At 35.2% G+C, this 21834-nt stretch overlaps 1 protein-coding gene across 1 annotated transcript in view; it reads left to right on the forward strand.

Moving 5' to 3' along the window:
• CCDC73 (coiled-coil domain containing 73) overlaps positions 1–21834 on the forward strand; it is a 171233-nt gene that overhangs the window by 2000 nt on the left and 147399 nt on the right. Inside the window, exon 2 of the mRNA XM_027072670.2 lies at positions 14170–14316. The gene's annotated coding sequence lies outside the window, so the exon portion shown is untranslated. The remainder of the gene's footprint in view (positions 1–14169; positions 14317–21834) is intronic.

Consider the following 21834-nt stretch of genomic DNA (forward strand, 5'->3'; position numbering starts at 1 on the left):
GGCTCGAACCCATGAACCAGGAGATCATGACCTGATACGAAGTTGGATGCTTAACCAACTGAGCCATCCAGGCGCCCCTATATAGGGTTTTGAATCCTAAGGGAGATATGAGACACAGAGATGCAGAAACAATCTAGGAATTACTTATGATAGCAAAGACAGGAAGAGTCTATAATGGTGTTAAGTGTCTGATGTCAGTTGTGTCCTGTAGTGTGACTCTTCTCAGTGTCCTAAGTAATCTGCTTCTCTGGTTTTGTCTGGGTTGTGGCTCCTGCTGTTCAGGCTTCCTTAGCTTCTGTCTCTTTTGTGAATCTCCTTCAGGCTTCTCATAGATTTTGTGAGCTGCCCAACCCCCTTGCAACAAATTCTTTTATGCTTATGTTAGCCAGAGTTGATTTCAATCCCTTTCACACAAGAATATAGATTTCCTTAATCTAACTTCCTATTTATTTATTTATTTATTTATTTATTTATTTATTTAGAGAGCAAGCAGGGGAGAGGGGCAGAGAGAGAGAGAGAGAGAGAATCCCAAACAGGCTCCCCTCTCTCTCAGCACAGAGCTTAACCAGGATTGGATCCCACTACCCTGGGATCAGGACCTGAGCCGAAATCAAGAGTCTGATGCCCAATTGACTGAGCTACTCTGGCGCCCCCCTTAATCTTACTTCTATTGAAGATGCTGTACTTTTAAAAAAATGTTTATTTATTTATTTTGAGAGAATGGGGGAGGAGGGACAAAGAGAGAGGAGAGAGAGAATCCCAAGTAGACTCTACAATGAGGGTGGAGCCCAACTCTGGGCTTGATCTCACAACCACAACATCACCACCTGAACTGAAGTCAAGAGTCTGACGCTTAACTGACTGAGCCACCCAGGCACCCCGAAGACACCATATTTTAATCACTGAGTTGTCCTATATACTTAAGTTTTTTTTTTTAATTTTTTTTCAACGTTTTTATTTATTTTTGGGACAGAGAGAGACAGAGCATGAACGGGGGAGGGGCAGAGAGAGAGGGAGACACAGAATCGGAAACAGGCTCCAGGCTCCGAGCCATCAGCCCAGAGCCTGACGCGGGGCTCGAACTCACGGACCGCGAGATCGTGACCTGGCTGAAGTCGGACGCTTAACCGACTGCGCCACCCAGGCGCCCCAGGATTTTTAAGTTTTGTATTCAATTAAAATTTTTCTTTACCATATTAGTCAAAGCCTAGCTGTAAGATCATAAGAAGCCTGTGTGTATGGCCTTTAGGATAATGGCAAACACATATTTTCTACTGGACCTAATCGATAACATTAAAATGGAATTATAGATTGAAAATTTTTCTATTATATCAAGCAAAGAAAGGCAAGATACAAAGTAGTATATATGAAATGATCTTAATTTCATAAACATATATCTGAGTAGAAAAAAGTACTAAAGGATAGATAATGAAAATATTGATGGAGTAACATCTGGGCAGTGGGATTATAGGTTAGATTTCTTCTTTGTCCCTTATTTTGACAATTAAAAAATTAACATGCATTCTTATCATAATTATGAAAAACTCATAATAACTCAAAATTCTTTTTCTTTCTTTCTTTCTTTCTTTCTTTCTTTCTTTCTTTCTTTCTTTCTTTCTTTCTTTTTTTTTACACACGAAGGTTCTTAGTTTATTAATCCTCTCATGAAAAATCTACACAATCACCAGATAGTCACTGCAGAATCTTTACTCCTTCTGTTGTCCAATCTCCAGCTCACTTTTTGCTAGCACCAACATTGGCTCAAAGTTCTCTTATGGAAATTTACAGAAATGGGAAAGGTAGTTCTTATCCTACAAACATAGAAAGAAAAGTAGTCACTCTTCAGCTTCAACAATTTATCAGCACATGGCCATATCTAGTTTCACCTGTCCTACTCCCCACTAATGCTATATTATCAACTCATAAAGTTTTTTCTTCATTTAATTTATTATTCCTTCTCTCCCATATGTTACCTTTCCTTTTAGGAATTCTTATTTAATATCTCTTTCTTCCATGTATGTATTCCTTGTTCTCATATTTTTCTTTTCTCTTTCTTTTCTCTTTTTATTTTAGTTAAATTTCTAAGTTTTCTTCCTACTTTACTAATTCTGCTTCCAACTTTTGTTATGTACTGCTTTCAAGTGCAACTTTAAATTTGGTGAGCATGTTTTAAATCCAATATTTTCTGTTCTCAAATTGTTTCATTTTTATCAATGCTTATTTTGATCTCATAAATACAATTTATTCTTAGACCTTATTGGGAATAAGAATCAGAAAATTTTCTAAACTTTTCTCTTGTTTTTGTAGAAAGTTTATCTTCAGTTTTTTAAATGTTTATTTTTGAGAGAGAGAGAAACAGGACACGTGGGGGAGGGCCAGAGAGAGAAAGAGAGAGAGAGAGAGAGAGAGAGACAGAATCCAAAGCAGGCTCCAGGCTTTGAGCTATCAGCACAAAGCCCTACGCAGGGCTTGAACCCACAAACTATGAGATCATGACCTGAGCTGAAATCAAGAGTCCAGCGCTTAACTGACTGAGTCATCCAAGCACCCCTAAGTAGTAAATTTATTTTAGAGAGAACCATTTCTCTGATTATTCTAGGTCAAGGGTGGGCAAATTACAGTTCTCAGAGACTTGGTTTTGTAAGTAAAATATTATTGCAATACAGCCACACCCCTTCATTTACATAGCATCTATGGCTGCATTTGCAGTATATAGGCTGCAGTAGTTGCTTTCCTGCTACAGTGCAACATTGTCTTATTGTCACAGACTGTATGGCTTGGGAAACCTGAGATATTTACTATCTGGCCCTTTATAGAAAAAGATGACCCTTTTTCTAGGTGGTTTCTTCCTTTGGAATTTTAGAATGTTTTCATAGGTCCAGAGATTTTACTTTATTGCACATCAATAAGTACTGTGAACAAAGTGTTAGTACCAGAATCACATGGGGGGTCCTTTTCAAATTTTGCTGGTCTTCAGTCCCACATTAGACCTACTGAACCAGAATTCTGTGTGGTGCCACCCTTCTTTCTCACACTGCCCTGGCTCTACTGTTCATACTGTTCTGAAGATGCCCTGACCATTCTGCCTGTCTGTCCAGTTCTGTGATTTGCACCTGGGGAGAGAGGGAGGGGGGCAGACTTCTGCCTGGAAAAAGTCTATTGGAAGACTAGTTTTTCTCTATGCTTCTTCCTATTTCTCCTCTGTGTTAACACAAACCGATAAATTTTAGGCTGTTATGGCTTGACATAAATAGCTATAATCAGTAACTGAAAAAAACTTGAATTTTTAACCTTCTTTAACTGGTTTTCTGTTCACAGCATAAATTATATACATATTCAGAAGCTCACACAGGGCAATGTGATTTAAGCATTATTATCTTGTGTTAGATTGGCTTTCTATTTCATAACAAGATAAAAAGACTCTCTAAAAGGAGTCTGAGACCCTGAGTAGGCCACAGAATGAACCACAGATTTGGAATTAGTATTAGCCTATTTGACTGTGGGAAGAGTATTTGAATTTTCTGGCCTTACTATCAGAATTGTAATTGAAATTGAGAATTTTCTTTCTGTCTGGACCAAGATTCTTTAATGTTGTTCTTGAGCACGGTCTTAGAGGCTATAATAGTGGTCAGCTCCAGTGACTCTCCACACAGCAGCCTGTGGTGGCTCAGGGGGCTACTCACGAGCAGGGGAAAAAGGCAGAAATTAACTGAAAAATAGTGCCAGATTTTTCCCTAAGGCTGATCCAGGTCTCTCTTGCTAGGTCTTGTGAAATTGTTTCTTTTTTTTCTTAAATGTTTATTTATTTATTTTTGAGAGAGAGAGAGAGAGAGAGAGAGAGAACAGCAGGGGAGGGACAGAGAGAGAGAGAGAGAGAGAGAGAGACAGAGAGACAGAGAATAGGAAGCAGGCTCCAAGCTCCAAGCTGTCAGCACAGAGCCTGACGCTGGGCTTGAACTCATGAACTGTGAGATAATGATCTGAGCCTAAGTCAGTTGCTTAACCAACTGAGCCACCCAGGCACCCCTTGTGAAATTGTTTCTAACTGACTTAATAAGGACATTTCAAGCCAGATTTGGCCAGAATATGAATTTGTATGTTAGATAAATTTGATCTAAAGAATCTTCTCCAGAAAATTACTTCAAGCTGGTCTTGTGTTTTATATTGTTATTTAACTTAGATCCATGTTTTAGATACAGTTTCATACATTTGATTTGACTTACTGAACTCTATGAATAAAGGGGCCCAACAAGAATTTTAGTATATTTTATAGCAGTATATGTTTTAAGAGCTCTTTCATCCTTTTCCTACTTGTGTGGAATTCCTATTAATGTCATAAAGTTTTACTGTGATTGAAATGAAGTAAGTCTGTGTCCTTGAAAAGTTTGTAAGCAGTCTTTAGGTATATAAACGGTATTACCTATTTATGAACATCCTATAAAAGTTTAAGTAGCATTAACACGAACAGAATAAAACTGAAGAGAATGGGAGGGAAAATTGAATTATCTGGGTAACTGCCTCATTTTTTTGTTTCAAGGTTGGGACAGAGTATTAGAAGCTTGCTACTCAGGCTGGGTAATGGAAATGCCTTCTTTTGGAAAAAAGTTTCTTTAAGTTTGAGGTGGTGTAGCCAGGTTTGCAAGAATAGAACCATTTCCTGATGAAAAACGTGTTTTGTTTTGTTTTGTTTTGTTTTGTTTTGTTTTTCCTGTTCTGTTAAGACGATTTGTTTCTGCACCTACTCCTTTATCTCACAGTTGGAGTCAGGGAAAACCAGGTAAATGTCTTATCTACATTCTACAACTAATTCTGGAGGAAGAAGAGGGTGGGCAGAGGTAAACATTCCAAAGCATTATTTAGCAAAAGTGGGGGTCTCTTTTATCTCAATGTAAATACTTAGTGGGAAATATCGCTACTTCAGACATTAAAGGTATTCAATACAAATAGGGCTTAGGTAAACTTTTGCTTTGAAATTATGGACTAAATCTTTAACCACAGTATGAAAGAAAAAAGAGGGAAGAAGTGTAGGAGGCTCAGGGAAACCCATTCACACCATTCCTGGGGAAATATTTGGCTTATTGAAGAGACGAACAGTTTTTGTACTTGCAGCCCTAGGCAAAAAGTAACTCCATTCTGCATCAGTTGACTATCAATGTGAACATGAAGCTAATTCAAATTCCCTGATCCTCTGTGGTGTTTTAAGCTGTTCTAGGTATGGAATTTATGACCATGAAGAGAAGAGACACCAGAAATGATATCAATTTGACAAGAATACCACATCTAGTGAATTACCCATATAATGATCACGTAATGGACTTTTAGGTCATACTTGAATTAAAGAGAGTCAGTCATAACTAGAAGCTAATCTGCATATATAAAGATAAATCTATCGCATTATGTCACATGATAATATCTAGGAGAATCAATTAATGGATAGATACTATTTGAGTCATGGCAACACAGGATAGCTGCAACTTAATGGCAACATACAAAGTTCAACGTCTAGTTAAGCTAAAGGTATACTAATTCAGTTTTATCTGTTCTGTCATGAAATTGATTTGACTAAAGAATTGACTTGGAGCACGTGGGTGGCTCAGTCGGTTAAGCATGTGACTTCGGCCAAGGTCATGATCTCACTGGCCATGAGTTTGAGCCCTGCATCAGACTCTCTGTTGTCAGCATGAAGCCTGCTTTGGGTCCTCTGTCCCCCTCTTTCTCTGCCCCTCCCTTGCTTGTGCTCTCTCTCTCAAAAATAAATATTAAAAAATAATTGAATCAAATGAATGAAATTAATGTGATTATTAATATTCAATAAGAGGTTCATGTGGTTTAATGTATGTCTATTGATGAAGACAGACTACAATCAGAAGTTGTTATGGTAAATAAGGTTTCAGAAAAAAGGGATGGTCTGAAGGTGTGATAGACAGGCATAAGAGTAGTTAGTAAATCAGTAATTATTAGAGAGTGGTTCACAAACTTTAGCATACTAATCACTAGGAATTTCTTTTCAGAATAATTTTATAAAGTAGAGTCAGTTTTTGGGGCACTGGGTGGCTCAGTTGGTTAAGCGTCTGACTCTTGGTTTTGGCTCAGGTCATGATCTCATGGTTTGTGAGTTTGAGCCCTGCATCAGGCTCTGTGCTGACAGCTCAGAGCCTGTTTGGGATTTTCTCTCCCTCCCTTTCTCTCTGCCCACCCCCAAAATAAATAAACAGTAAAAAAAAAAAAAAAAAAGAAAAGAAAGTAGAATGAGTTTTTGTTAGCAGAATTCTGTATATACATAAGCCTATTAACTACTTACTGATGCTTGTCACTTACTTTTATATTTTGGTATAAAACTCTCCTTGATCTTTTATCATTTCTTTATAGTAATGATGATGTCATGTCACACTAACCAATATTATCACAGTTATACCAGTAATATAATGAGTGCTATTAATGAAGACTGAGAGACATCAAGATGATGATAAATATTTTGAGTCATTAAACAAGATTTAATTATGGTTGATATGTTCTGATATTAAGCACATTTTACTGTGCTTGAAAACTGGTTGTGCATTTATGATATTAGTGATTCTTCATAAATAGAATATTGAAATAAGCAGATATTCCATATAGCAATCATACTAGAGAAAGAGAGAATAATAAATGTTAGTAGAGTAGGCAATCATCCACAAACTATGATATTTAGGAGGCCTGCCTAATAGAAAATATCTTTCTATTGTGGTGTTACTGTGGCTCAAATGCGGTCATCAAAGATATTGGTTAACATATGATTAAAGATACTGAGTATTTGCTATGATCCAGTTCTTTTTTCTTTTCTTTTTTTTTTCAGGAATACAATTTAGTGATTCATCACTTACATATAACATCCAGTGCTCATCCCAACAAGTGCCCTCCTTAATGCCCATCACCCATTTACCCCATCCCTCCACCCAACACCCTGCCAGGAGCCCTCATTTCGTTCTCTGTACTTAAGAGTCTCTTTTGGTTTGTTTCCCTCTCAGTTCTTATCTTATTTTTGCTTTCCTTCCCTATGTTCATCTGTTTTGTTTCTTAAATTCCACATGTGAGTGAAGTCATATATTTGTCTTTCTATGACTTATTTCGTTTAGCATAGTATACTCTAGTTTTATCCACGTTGTTGCAAATGGCAAATTTCATTCTTTTTGATGTTATGATCTAGTTCCTTATGGTTATTATCTCAACTGACTCTTAAAATTATCCAAAAAGGTAGGTAATGTTATTGTCTATGCTTTAAAGATGACCAAATTAAGGCCCTCTTCTCTATATTCTGGGTGATATAATCTACTCTCAAGGATTAAACACGTTCTTTATGCTGTTGATTCCCAAATTTACATCTCCAGCTAAGATCCTTATCTGAGCTTCTGACTCATATTTCTAGTTGCCCTCTTGATCTTTTGCATGGATATCTGACAAATATCTTAAACTGAATTTTTGCAAAAAACAGAATCACTGTTTTTTGTAACAGATGCTCTTGGTTGCTTATTCAAGTCTATTTCTTCCTTCTTTCTTATTGTCAGAGTCTTGAGTTTATTGGCTCTTCTATACCACTCCTCACCATGTGGCTCAGGAGAAGATGACCCTGTCCCTAGCTCTAGGAGTAGATCTTAATTAATCAAAGCCAATTGTGATGATCTCATTTCTCACATCAGTGACTGGTTTAAGATAGGCATGTGAGTTTGAGCGATGAGAGATGTATGCTGGCAGGATTTTTCTCCCTTCCAAGTAGTTACAAGACAATACGTCCCTTTTCTTCCTCTTTACATTGTTGTTCCTGGATATGATGCTCAGAACTGAAAGCTATCTTGCTACCAATGTGGGAATGGAGCCAACATTAGAGGAAGGCAAAACAAAGAGAACCACTGAAAAGTAGAGCAGAAGACTTAACAAACCAAATCTGGAGTCCTTCTCTTAACTTCCTGTTATCTAAGATTGACTTCCTGATATCTGTTGATTGACTCAATTGGGGTAGAAGGTTTTTTTTGTTTTTTGTTTTTGTTTTTGTTTTTATTTTTGGTTTTTGCCAAAGTTATCCTGATAACAATTTTCATCCCTAAAGTATTGACCCTCCTTTCTTCTCCGTTTTACTAAATGGCCACATGACCTACCTAGTTGCTTAAGTAGAAATTCCAGGATTCATTATTTTACTTCTCTTCATCTACTTCATCCAAAATCCACCACTAACTACTGCAAATTGGAGGAGAGGAGTAAGAGAGGGGGAAAGAGTAGAATACTGTTACTATGACATTTCTACTCTAATTAACTGGGAAAATGGTGCTGTAACATAACTAATGGTGTATGACATAAGTAAAGGATCAGGAAGAGGATCTGGTTGAGGGGACAGAGAAGGTAAATGTCATAAACTTGCTGAGTTTGTCTTGTTGCTTTTCATTAACATTTGAATTAGAAGTTAAAAGAAAAACCTAGTATATTAGGAAAAAAGAGTAAAAGTCTTGGGAAGAATGTGTTTAATGCAAATTGTCTAATATGAATAACTTTGATTTTTTTCTCCGATGTAGTATATATATAAAATAAAGTCAAATAAAATCAACAAATCATAAGCTTGCAATCAATTTCTTCCACTGTATATGTAATACAGGTAATCCATCTTGTAGTTGATTAATTCATCATCCTGATATTGACACGTAAAATTTAACAACTAATTGACATGTTGCATTCTTATATATTGTCAAAGTAAAAAGCCAGGGTGAAAACCCATATATCCAGCAAATTTTAGAGAGATTTCTATCACAATTTGTAGCACTACCACCTAAGACATGAAATTCTTTGAGGTATGTGATCTTTCACTTTAAATTATAGTGTAAATCCACAATCATTTATTACATGTATATCATGGACCAAGCCCTGTGCTGAGGTTGCAGATACAAAGATGAATAAGATACAGTCACTTCCCACAAGCATGGAAACAAATAACTATAATGAAATGTGATAAGTACTGTAGCTGTAACAAGTTATAAGCACTTGTTTTCATTCTAGCATTTACTACCATAGGCTGTAGAAACCTGTTCATTTTCTCTGTGCATATAACATTATTCTTTGATGCAGATATTATCTCCTGTTATTCTCCCAGGGAGTCATTATGCTTATTCATGACAAATTCTAAGTAGCTCCAGGCCTATTAATATAAGATATGAAAACTCTGATCATAGAAAACCTAGTTTGGGAGACATGTAAATATGTTCACTCCCTTTACTACATCAAGTAAAAATGACATACATTCACTCTCTGACAATTATGGTTAGGGTTGGATTAGAGGCCTTAATCTAAGTCAAGTGTAAAAATTATTCTATGTTATAATAAAGATTCACATTCTATTCATAAAAAAGAACAGACTTTGTAGTGAGGAAAGCTTTTACTTTGCATATATGTAAAGTTATATTGGACTGATTGAGAGCACTGGGGACGGAGAGCTACAAAGGAGACTGCAGAAGAAAGAGAAAGATCTTACTACCAGCTGAACTTGGACTTAGATGCCTGATAGCCATTCATCTACTAATTCAATCAATCAGTAAATATTTACTGAGTTCTTAGAAACAATAGTCATGATAGCAATAGTAATGATAATAAAAATAATGTAAAGAAATAATGACAATAATAGTCATCACATATTGAATGCTTACTACTTGCCAGACATGGTATGATGAACTTTATGCACCTTATCTATCATCTTTACACCTTAGAGGTAGGTACTATTCTTAGCTCCATTTTACTGATGTGGATTTTGAGGAATGGAGAGATTAAATGCCTTGCCCAAGGTCATCAGTATTAAATGGCAGAGTCAGGATTTGTATCAAGCCATTTGCTCTGAACCACTATGTATGTACCATTCACTGTGGTAACTTTTAAAAGACTTAAAAGTAAATATAACCAGAGTTCTTGTCTTCGAGGAGTTCACAGTCCGTTAAGAGAAAGAAAGTGCAAATAATTGCAGTGCAGTGTGATAAATATTACAAAAAATATATGTGGAATGCAGTGATTGTACCAAGGGGGAATGATTAATTCTGCTTAGATGGGAGTGGAGCGTTGATACAATTTCAAAGAGCTGAGACTTAAAGAATAATGAGGTGTTTTTACGCAGGCAGAGTGATAGAAAACAGTAGGGGGAGCAACATGTGCAAACACTAAGGGAACTTCAGGTTGGGGTGAGGTAGTGGGGAGGGAGAGCCAGGAGAACTACAAGGATATGCCAGGCAAATGGCAGAAGTATGTGGAATTCTAAGCATTTTAAATATGTGTGTTAATTTAATTTAATTTTTATTTTTAATATTTATTTTTGAAACAGAGAGAGACCACGTGTGCATGAGCGCAGGCGAGCGCAAGTGGGGGACGGGAGGGATGGGGGAGGGGCAGAGAGAGAGGGGCAGAGAGAGGGGGGTGGGACAGAGGATCTGAAGTAGGCTCTGCCCTGACAACAGTGTGCCCATTGTGGGGCTTGAATCCATGAACCTTGAGATCAACTGACTGAGCTGTAGATGGATGCTCAACTGACTGACCCACCCAGGGGGGTGGGTGTTTGTTAACTTTTATATAGGACATGTCTCTCTCTCTCTCTTTTTTTAAAAGTTTATTTATTTTTGAAGGGGTGAGAGACAGAGCAGGAGCAGGGGAGAGGCAGAGAGAGAGGGAGACACAGAATCTGAAGCAGGCTCCAGTCTCAGAGCTGTTAGCACAGAGACAGATGTGGGGCTCGAACTCATGTGCCATGAGATCATGACCTGAGCCAAAGTCGGAGGCTTAACTGACTGAGCCACCCAGGTGCCCCTATGTAGGGCATGTCTCTATTAGCAACTTATTCAGAGACAAAAATCCTATTCATTAATAGAATTTGCTATAAAATGTAACAACTTTTTAAAAAATTTTAAAAATTAAAGGACTTTCCCCACCATTATTTTCCCTCTAAGGATATCACTTTCAGACCATTGTATACACAGACATTTTTAAAAAACATAATTTCCATTTTATTATACTGTATGAAAATACCTTTGAGGTATTTTTACATAGATATCTGGACCAGGTAGTTTCTATCTGGTTACTGGAATGAAAATTCTGGTGTTCAGGGAAGTAAAAACAAAGTAGGCAACATATATTATAGAATGATATCTTAAGGCTTCCGCTTTTGAGGTAAGTGAGAGAAAATCTCTACTTGGGGAATGGTGTTTAGCTTAAAATGAGTTCTCACTTGGCTTTTCTGAGTTTCATAGGCCTTCCACAAAGAATCCTGGGCTGGGGTCAGATGCGTAGAGTAAAACCTCCTTTAGGGTTTTTCCCTTTTAGTCTCTAGGCTCTTCCTTTTACCCCTTCCCCACATAATTGACTAAAACCATGAATTAGATCACTGGCACACACAGAGGGGTAGCATTGTTCTACTATGAGTCTTTAAGTAATCATATGATAACTATGCAATTAGCAAATTATGTTAATCATATGATAAATACAAATTCTATATAATAACAATGTTATGGTTACAATAAAAAAGGGATTTGTTCCCTCACAATAGTTTCCTTATTATTTTTTGTGTAATCTTCACAATAGTTTCTTTATTATTTTTTGTGTAATCTTCAAAATACCATTTTAGTGAACTACAATTTATTCAATCATTCTTTTATTTTGATATTTAAGTTATTTCCAATTTCATTCTATCATAGATAATGTGATAAATACCTTTGCATGATATTTTTTCCATATGTTATTTTCTTAGTAATTTTCTCAAATTCCCAGGCGTGAGAGAGAAAATAATATTTTCATAGCTTTTCTTGTGTATTACCATATGGCTTTCCAAAAAGATTGTATCATTTATAAAGGCACCAAAAGTATGAGTGACAAATTTAATCACATATTTCACCAGCAATCAGTATTATGAATTAGCAACAGCAAAAATTGCTAATATAATTAGAGTAAAATAGTATCTCACCACAAAGATAGTCATTTTATATGGCTTCTATTACAGTGTCTAAAAGAAAATTTCAACTATGGCTTAATGCAAGTCTACATAGTTATAACTTGAAAGAATAAGGCTTTCGAATTTATCAAGTTTTGTTAAATACTTTAATAATTAAAAAAGTAATTCCATGAATTTAAATGATCAGTTACATTGTGCTAGAGTTTTCTCTGATCCCTTTCAGGTTCACAGATATATTTATAGGTTTACTCAGTGTACCCATTGCTGGATTCTGTCTTTCTAACTTGAGATTGCTCACGTTTTTGTGCATTGAAACAGCACACATATTTTTTATAGGTTGTGAAGGGTTTGAATGTATTGATATACTATGTATTTTTTAAAATATCCAATTCTTCTGAACATGGAGCCTCTTAAGAATGTCTCTCTTTCTCGACTCTTAAAAACAGAACAAACTGAGGGTTGATGGGGGGTGGGAGGGATGGGAGGGTGGGTGATGGGTATTGAAGAGGGCATCTTTTGGGATGAGCACTGGGTGTTATATGGAAACCAATTTGACAATAAATTTCATATATTAAAAAAAAAGAATCTCTCAAAAAGTAAAAAATAAAATAAAATATCCAACTCTTTCAGAATTATTTCAAAATTTTCATTACTATTAACACTTGTGCTATAAACACCTTTGTAAAAATTGTTATTCTTCCTTCTCCTGTCTCTATTTGATTATTCACCTTGGAATGTTATCTCAAAAGTGGAATTACTGGGTCGAAAGGTATGCCTAGTATTATTATTGTTCTTGTTAACATAATGCTGAAGTTATTTTTAAGTGATTAACTAAACTCTTATTTTAAAATAGGCACTTCAGTTGAAGTCAGGGTGTTTCCCATTGAAGTAGATATATCTATAGAGGATATTTTAAATATATACACATTTTAATTTTAGAGAGAGAGCATGAGTAGGCTCTATGCTCAGTGTGGAGCCCAACATGGGGCTTGATCCCACAACCCTGGGATCAAGAGTCAAATGCCCAAGAGCCAAAATCAAGAGTCAGATTCCCACCAACTGAGCTATCCAGGTGCCCTTATAATGAATATTTTAGAAGAAGAGATATAGCAAAAAATTCCTGAAAATTATTTTAAATCTCTCTTCTAGAAACAAGTTAAATTTTGTACTTATCAGTCACTGAAAAATTTGCATAGAATTAGAAGGGGATCGGAGGTCATTAAGTTCAACTCCTTAACCTCTCTACACCTTATTGCCTAATGTGCAAAAAGAATAATCATATACAATATGATAATTTAATAATAGGATTGTTGTGGATACTAAAAAGAGATAATATATGTAAAACACTTAGCTCATTGTCACACATAATCAAATTATCAGTAAATATCAGTCATTGTTACAGTATAGCTGTTATACTATAATATGCATACAGTGTATCAAATGGTTATATTTATTGGTATTTATATGCCAGGAATTGTGCTAGAATTTTGTATGCAGAACTGAACAAAAGTAGTTTCTGTTTTCATGGAGCTTATGTTTTAGGATATAGACAATAAACAAATATACTATGTTAGATGGTGATTGTGTTAGAGAAAATAAAGTAAGGTGGGGGGGTCAAGTATGTTGTATGGATGTTACTTCTTTAAATAGAGTATTTGGGGAAGTTCTCCCTAATATGGTGACATATGAGCAAAGTTTGGAAGGAAGGGAGGCAGGAAAATATGTTCCAGGCAGATTTATATTTGGAAATATGGTTAACATTTTGAGGACGGGGATCATTTCTTTCAGATTTTGGTAGCGCAGCAAAAACTATGTAGGAGGGCTGAAACATTTTGCATTCTGTACTAAGTGTGATCATCTGTTTATTTAATTTTTTTGATCACAATATGTGTAGAGCTCTAGTTTTTCTCTTTATTTCACTTAAAAAATAATCAACATTTAATTTTTGCACGAGAACACTTTCACATGATTCAACATAAAAAAGTATAAAGAAGTATTCAGCGAGGTCTCCCTCTCTTTTCTGGCTTTATCCACACAGTTCTCATTGCTCCCAACAGGTGATTTTTAGATTTTAGATTTTTCTTTATCTTTCCAAAGATTTTTAAAAATATGTTTAGATAAGCTAACAAATATTTTAATTAAAGAAAACAAAGAAAAACCACAATCAGAGAAACTTTCCAGGAGCTTGCTTTTTTTTTTTTTTTAATCAGTCACGTTTTGCCCAGGTGCAGAAGATGCCCCACCCACTCTCAGCTAGGGAGCTTGTCAGAACCTGGAAACCGGAAGCAGCCAAAGGCGGGAAAGGTGAACCGGAAGCCAGGGGAATTAGAGGCGGTCAGCTGAGGTAATTCAGAGCAGTCTCCAGTTTGCAGGTGAGTTCTTTCGAAGCAGCCCTAATTTTTTCAAACAGGGCCCATTTAAGGGTTTGACCTGCATTTCTGGCTACGTGACTTACCCCTTTTTTCCTCTGGTTGCCCTGGAAGTCTCCTGACTTGCGTTGGTGGTGTTTAGAATCTTCCACCCACCCGACCGGGGAGAGGTCTTTGCCCTTGGACCTCGCAGTCTTTGTCTTGGGCTTCTTACGGCTTTTCCTGAAGCGGAATACCGGTTAGTAATGTGATTCTTGTCTGTTAAAGAAATGCGCGGGAGCCGCCACTACGTGTGCTTTCGGTTTTGTTTGTTTTGTTTTTAAACTTAAGGTTTGCATTATGATTGAAGGTAATGTTGGCCATTCTTGTGAAAAATTTCAAACAAATGTGGTGCGTAAATTTTGCACCATTTCGAACTGTTACCAGTGCATCTTGACTTTCTTTGGCGGATGTCACTTTGTAGAATGTTTGAAAGTTTAGTGCAAAAATTCTGCGGTAGTAAGCAGTTGTGGAAGTGTGTAAATCCCCAAGGAAAATTTCTCCAGTTTTCGTTATTCCTATAGTAATGTTATTCTTAACGAGGTGCCTTGCACAATCAAACTGAAATGGAATTTCCCTGGGAATAAAATGTCTTGCCAATCCCCATATGGTAAAGTATAGATTTACATTATTTATGTTACTGTTTTATCTTCCACTTACCTTTGCTTTTGGAAATAATCAGTGGCTACTCTTAAGGCATTTGTGGGAACCTTTATAATCAGTACACTCATTTAGAAAGAAAATGTGAAGGTTCCATTAAGAATCTTCCACTTAGACTGAGATCCTTTTACTTTTGGTTATTTGCTATTTTGCCTTAGTTGTGAATACCTATGGCTGTCTTTGTTGGGTACCTTGAAGGAAAAACTCTTCTGAAGTTTTCCAGCTTGAAAATCAGCAAACATCATGTGGGTGGAATTTATTCTACAGTCCTTAACAACTTTCTTCTCGAGCCATTTTTTTTTTTTAGCCAGTTTTTGTGTTTATAACCCTTTCTGGTTTCAGAGTTGACTTGAAGTGGTTCTTAAATTTTTAGGAATTAGATTACCCACTCGATTTATTAAGTGTGCTAATGTAACTGGAGAGAGTATTTTAATTTTTATACTGCTTCATACCATAGTATCGGGAAGGAACCTAGTATCAGTTTTTATATCATAGTCCCACTGGGTGGCAGCATAGCGTTTTTAGTTTCTTTGACTATGGGTTTCATAATTACTGGTGCGGTCATAGTGTTTTTCTGACAGTGATAGACATCTTTCATATGCTGAAAGTTTATTACATGCCAGGCACTGGACTAGATGCCTTATAAGCATTATCTTATTTAAAACTAAAACAAACAAACAAAAAAAACTCCCCATACTCTAAATAATCTAAATATTTTCATTAGTCTCCTTGCACCATAGGAGGAAGCTGTGGGAAAGAGATTAAATAATAATCCAAGTCTGATAACTACATAGCCAATAACTAGTAGAGCCAGAATTGACAAACAGGTGCTTAAGTACTACTCTTCATGTAAATCAAATTAGGGTTGTTACGTTTGACTAAAATAGTGAAGAACTTGCAGTTAAGATGAGAAAACTGGATATTATGAAAGAGGTAAGAACTCAACATCAGTTTTATATGATGTGCCTCAAGACAGTTGGGGGTACATGGTTTCCAAAAAGAAGTATTTCCTAAAGTGTGTTCCAAGGAACGCTAGTCCTGTGAGATGCTTCAGTAAAATGTTTAAATAAATTAAAAAGTTTTTTTTTAACGTTTATTTATTATTGAGAGACAGACAGAGACAGAGCATGAGCATTGGAGGGGCTGAAAGAGGAGACACAGAATCTGAAGCAGGCTTCAGGCTCTGAGCTGTTAGCACAGAACCTGACGCAAGGGCTCGAACTCACAAACCACCACAGAGATTTCGTAAAGGTTCTCAAAAGTCCTGCAGTAAAAGAACCTGCTTAACTCAACATTTTTGGAACTTATAACATTCTTAAACTTTCTGATTACAACCCACATTAAGAAATACATTTTACATACAGGCCAGTATAAATATATATATATATGTGTATAAATGAAATACTGAAAACAAAAGAGGCAATATTTAACCTTTAGTATGAGCAATTTACTTTTTTTTTCTATTTTATTTTTTTGCTAGTCTATTAAAATTTTTTTTAATGTTTATTTCTGAGAGAGAGCACAAGTGGGGGTAGGGTAAGGAGACAGAGAGAGAGGGAGACAGAATCTGAAGCAGGCTCCAGGCTCAGAGCTGTCAGCACAGAACCCAGTGTGGGGCTCAGACCCACCAACTGTAAGATCATGACCTGAGCTGAGGTCAGATGCTTAACCGACAGCCACCCAGCCACCATGTGCTCCAAGTCTATTTTTAAATGATAAATATCTTTGTTGAAGATAATATTCTATCAGTCCTGGTAATAGTTGAATGAACACATTTCTTATTGGGAAATTATCCTTTATAATCAACTCAGGCTACCAGCAAAGTAAGAACATAGAACAATTTCTTGTTAGAATTGTTAGAATTTCCCAAAATACATTCTTTGGGACACGTGTTCTCCAGAATGTTAGTTTGCATTTTGAATTATCGAAAAAAAAAAGTGTTCCATAGTTAAGATAAACTTGGGAAATTGGGGTTAAACTTAAACAGGTTCTAAGTATGCTAACGGTACTGTTAATCTCTAAGATGGGGAGTTAGTATGCAGCTTTTTCCAGGTTTATTTGACAGTGGAACCTATTTTTACAGATGTATTTTGTGGACCTTGTAGATCCACAATGATCATGTAGATAATTAAGGAAAACTGTTTTTGTTGTAATATATTTTGGGTGAGAATTGTTACTATAAATTATTCATGTAATTTTCATAACTTATTCTATTTGCCAGTATTGACGTGACAGAAGTGTGTTCAGCTTTCTTAGTTTTCTTATGACTCATGGAAACTTTCTGTTAATAATAAGAAAAGCCTTTATGAAATTGCCTGGCACTGATTAATATAAACTAAAACTTTTATTTTCAATTTAAATTCAATGAGCAATAAATTTCCAGCCATGTTAGAATCAATCTTATTAGGATATTTTGGAACTTTACTCTTATGTTTTCGTACTTGGAAAATTTTGGAGTTTAGTAAAATTAAAGGTTTTAAGTGGTTAAGAAATAATTAAAGAATTTTCCTACATCTTATTTATAAGGTGGCCAAAATTAGTATTTATGTATTTGATACAAAGATCTCTGTTGTGTTGCTTTAGATTAGTTGAATTTATAGTACTTTTAATAGTTTATTTCATGGTTAGTTTCATATAATGATCCTTATGGAGAGAATTTCCATTTCTCATTTCCTTCATATGTTACAGAGCATTCATTTTTAGAATTTAACTATTTTTAATTTTCTAAAATTTATATATGAAATCCCTAATTTTTCTTTAAACAAGGAGAAATTTGCAAAGATTTTACTGTGAATAGAAAATGTTACTCATATTAGTGTAAAATATTTTCTTTCAAGAAACTCAAAGTGTTTTAATAATTATACGTGATTTGTAGTAATTTAAGAAATTATCTATCATGTGTTCCCAGATGCATTTCCCTCTGGAGCTTAATATACCTTCTAAAATTTCAAATACTTAATGAAAAAATACATTTATGGCAGCATTATAAATTGACATGATAAAGTGCAAATATATGTGGAACAGACAATATAAGAATGGGTCAATAAATATAATAATTAGATGCTATGGGCAACAAGTACATTTCAAGAAAGGAGAAATGGTGTAAACTGGATTCATAAGAAAAGTTTCACAAAGGAGATGAAATTTGATTTGATTTTTATTTTTTATTTAGTTTAAATTATTTTATTTCATTTGTTATTAATTTTTGTTTTAGAGAGAGAGAGTGAGTGAGTGCATGTGAGCACGAGTGGGAGAGAGGGGCAGAGAGAGAGAATCTTAAGCAGGCTCCATGCTCAGCTCAGAGCCTGACGTAGGGCTCCATCCCATGATCCATCATGACTTGAGCCTAAATCAAGGGTCAACCAGCTGACCCACCCAGGCGCCCCTGGTCTGATTTTTAAATTGCATTTAAACAGAAAAGATAGAGGAAGTCATTCTCTATGAGAGAGCAGGCTGTGAAGGTATTAATTAGTTCAAGCTTCTTAACATGGTATGAAAGACCTGAGACCTGTGTGCTTCTCATTTCTTATCTCATCTTCTCCTAGCCGTACATGTTAAACTCTAATCTTAAACCATTTTTAGTTCTTCATTTAAAATGATGTTGTGTCCATCTGTGGCTTTGCTTACGTGGTTTTTTCCTCTCTAAAAACACTCTTAACCTCATTTTTTGCTTTGCTAACTTCATAACTTTTAGAATTTATTAAACTTCAACCTAGAAGTCACCACCCCCAGGAAATCTCAGACCTTCTCAAGCCTTCCTTTGTTTTTCCCTTCCTACGTTAGAAGGTTTCTGCTACCAATAGTGCTTTCTAAGGATCTCTACTATTGCACATGACTATATTGTATTATAATTATTTTCTTATATCTGTATCTCTCTGCTAGAGTTCCTTGAGGACAAGGGCTCTGTATGGTTTTGTTTTGTTTTGTTTTGTTTTAATAATTACACTTTGATGAATATAGAACGGGCTCAATAAATGTTTCTTGAATGAATGAATTTTTTTTTTCCCTTTGTTTACATTAATGTTTTCAGACTTCAAGATTCTCCTTAGGTTCTGGTATTTTGACATTCATTTAATAAGACCAGGTTTACACCTGATTTTATTATGTTCTGTTTCTTTCTGGAACCTCAGTAATCTTTGTATCCTGGTCCTTGCAGTTTATTCTTCACTTGCTTTCTAAGAAAGAAAGGAATGTTGTACCTCCCCTGACCAACCAAGGCTAATCATTTATCAGTATATTTACTCTCAACTCAACTCTTAAATGTCACTTCTTCAATTATCCCCTCTCCTTTCTTATTTAATTACTTGATCTTTACTGACTTCTTTCTGTAAAATGTAAAATGTTACAATTTCTCTCCTGTCCTCTACCTTTCCTTGATTACTTTTGACCTTAAACTGTCTTGTATCTCACTTCACACCTCATTTTGTGAAAACTGCTTATCAGTGACTTCCTACTTTCCAAATCAGTTTGTGTCAGTAAGAACTACCCTCCTATCCTTTAGCCAGATTTGATCTTCCTTTGCTCAGGGTCTATTTCAATATCCTCTTCTGAGAACTATTTCTTGAATTCCTCAATAGCCCAAAAATCTCTTCTTTATGGGGTAATTAAATCATAGTTATTACTGCTAGAAGTATTGCTAAACACTATCTACTCCAATTTGCTGTTGCACTTATAACTATTTTGGTAATGATACATGCTATATTTACAAATTAACAAAAAATTAAACTTAGTTTAGCATCTTTATTTTATAGATTAAGTAATTGAGGCTTGACTACTATGTACTTTGAATTCTTTGAACGTTTTAGAGCACCCCTTTTTTATCTGTCATGTCTAACATCATGTCTTGTATTATCATGTTTGGGGTAACACTTATTTGAATAAATGTTTTATCTAGTTTTCTAGACTTTGAAGGTAAAGACCATTAACTCAATTTGTGTTACTTGCAGTTTCTTAAACAGATGTGGTAAATTGTATAAGTCTTGATTCTTCACTGTGTCTGTATAACATGTCTAATTTAAAAAATCCATGCGTGGACACTTTTCCATTTTCCTTCATTACACAATTATTTTTCTGTAGGTCTTTTCTAGGTTTGTGACATATTTCTTATCACAGTTACAGGAAACACTGATCGTACATGCTACCTTATTTGACTCATGGTTTCCAAATAGTATCCTCTCCACCTTTTCCAAAGGGTAGGAGTTGTCTATTCAATTCATTGCAACATGCAGTGCAGTAAATATCAAGTGCATGATTTTTGTAAATAATTGTATTAGGCAAGGTGAGGATACAGAAACGAAAGAGACTTTTCCACTAGTCAAGGAACTTACAGTATAATGACTAACGTAACCATTGCTAATACAAGGTAGAATATGAGTGTAAATGTACTCAGTTTCAATTTGGCACTGTCCTATACATAAAACACCTTTTGGTCCTTCACTTTTAGAGGGGATATGCTCTAGAAAATGTAATATTTATAATACCATTCTGTAATAAAGGGTCTTGATGCAGTTAAGGTTTCGCAATGAGTGTTGTAGCAATCCAAGATCAGATAATTAAATAGTGTTTATATATTTTTAGATCATGTTCTGACATTTTTTCTCAATCTTTTCCAATCTGTGTACACACCAGCTTGTGTATAATTAATGAATACAGTTTTTCACAAAAAACATTCACTTTTTTATGACAAATGTGATCCATATTTTACATTTAAATATTAATAATTACTTATGAAGGGGATAGGCTTATGAGACTGATTTAGCATTCAGTTCAAGTCATAAGAATGTTCCTAAGAATAAAAGGCAATATAATGAAACCAATTTAAGTGCCATTTAAGGAAAAAAGGAAACTTGGAAGTTCTAGCTCTTAAACAAGGAATTTTGGGGGGAAAATTTTTCCCATTTTAGTTACTGAAAAATCAAATTGTTTTTTATATTTGTAAAGCTGTTGATGATTTTGCTTATACTCTTTGAATGTTTTAGCTAATGTCAAAGCCTACCAATTGTTATTATGTGAAATGATAGTGTGAAATTGATGCTGTTATAGTATAACAATAAGGACGTGACTCATGTATTTTATGTACACATGCATTCAACTGTAGTGACAAATGGCTTCATGCTGTGTGATTAAATGCATATTAGCGTTTGCCCTAGGCATTTGATTATTACCATCTTTACTTCATTACATTACCACACTGTATGGCCATATAATTTATAAGATAATACACACATCACTTTGTTGCTGATAGGAATTATTCTGTTTTATGGATGGTGTCCTTTAATTTTGCCTTTCATGGATTATAAAATTGGTTAATATCTGCTGAAGTGAATCACTGGAGAAGCAAATAAAGATGTTGGCCTCAGGTCACAGTGTCATTTGTGATACTGGCAAAATCTTAGAGGCTCATTTATCCCTGTACATGATTGATAACAGCATGGGTTAAATGGAGAAAGCTTTGCTTCTATTAAAGGATCATCATGAATGAAGACCTCCCACTTAAAAGTCAGGCATGATGAGAAGACAAGAGACTATCTACAGGTCAAATTAAATAACTTAAATAATTTAAGTAGAATGACAGTGTAATTTGTCCATTTTGTGTTATTACCCTGACCCCTATCAGGATTATAGGCTAACTTCCTTTCCTCTGTGAGTATTTAAGATGTAATTTTTAATAAATACTTTCACAGATATAAAAGCCTTTAGAGCTCCTAAATTGTGGTAAAATATAGATTTTTATTATGTGGTTTTAAAAAAGCTCTTTTTTTAAAAAAATGGCAAAATATAAAATCAGTAATATGGTGAATGCTGAGGTAATGCTTCAAACAT

The sequence above is a fragment of the Acinonyx jubatus genome, chromosome D1 (genome assembly GCF_027475565.1).
Source record: "Acinonyx jubatus isolate Ajub_Pintada_27869175 chromosome D1, VMU_Ajub_asm_v1.0, whole genome shotgun sequence".
NCBI lineage: Eukaryota > Metazoa > Chordata > Mammalia > Carnivora > Felidae > Acinonyx > Acinonyx jubatus.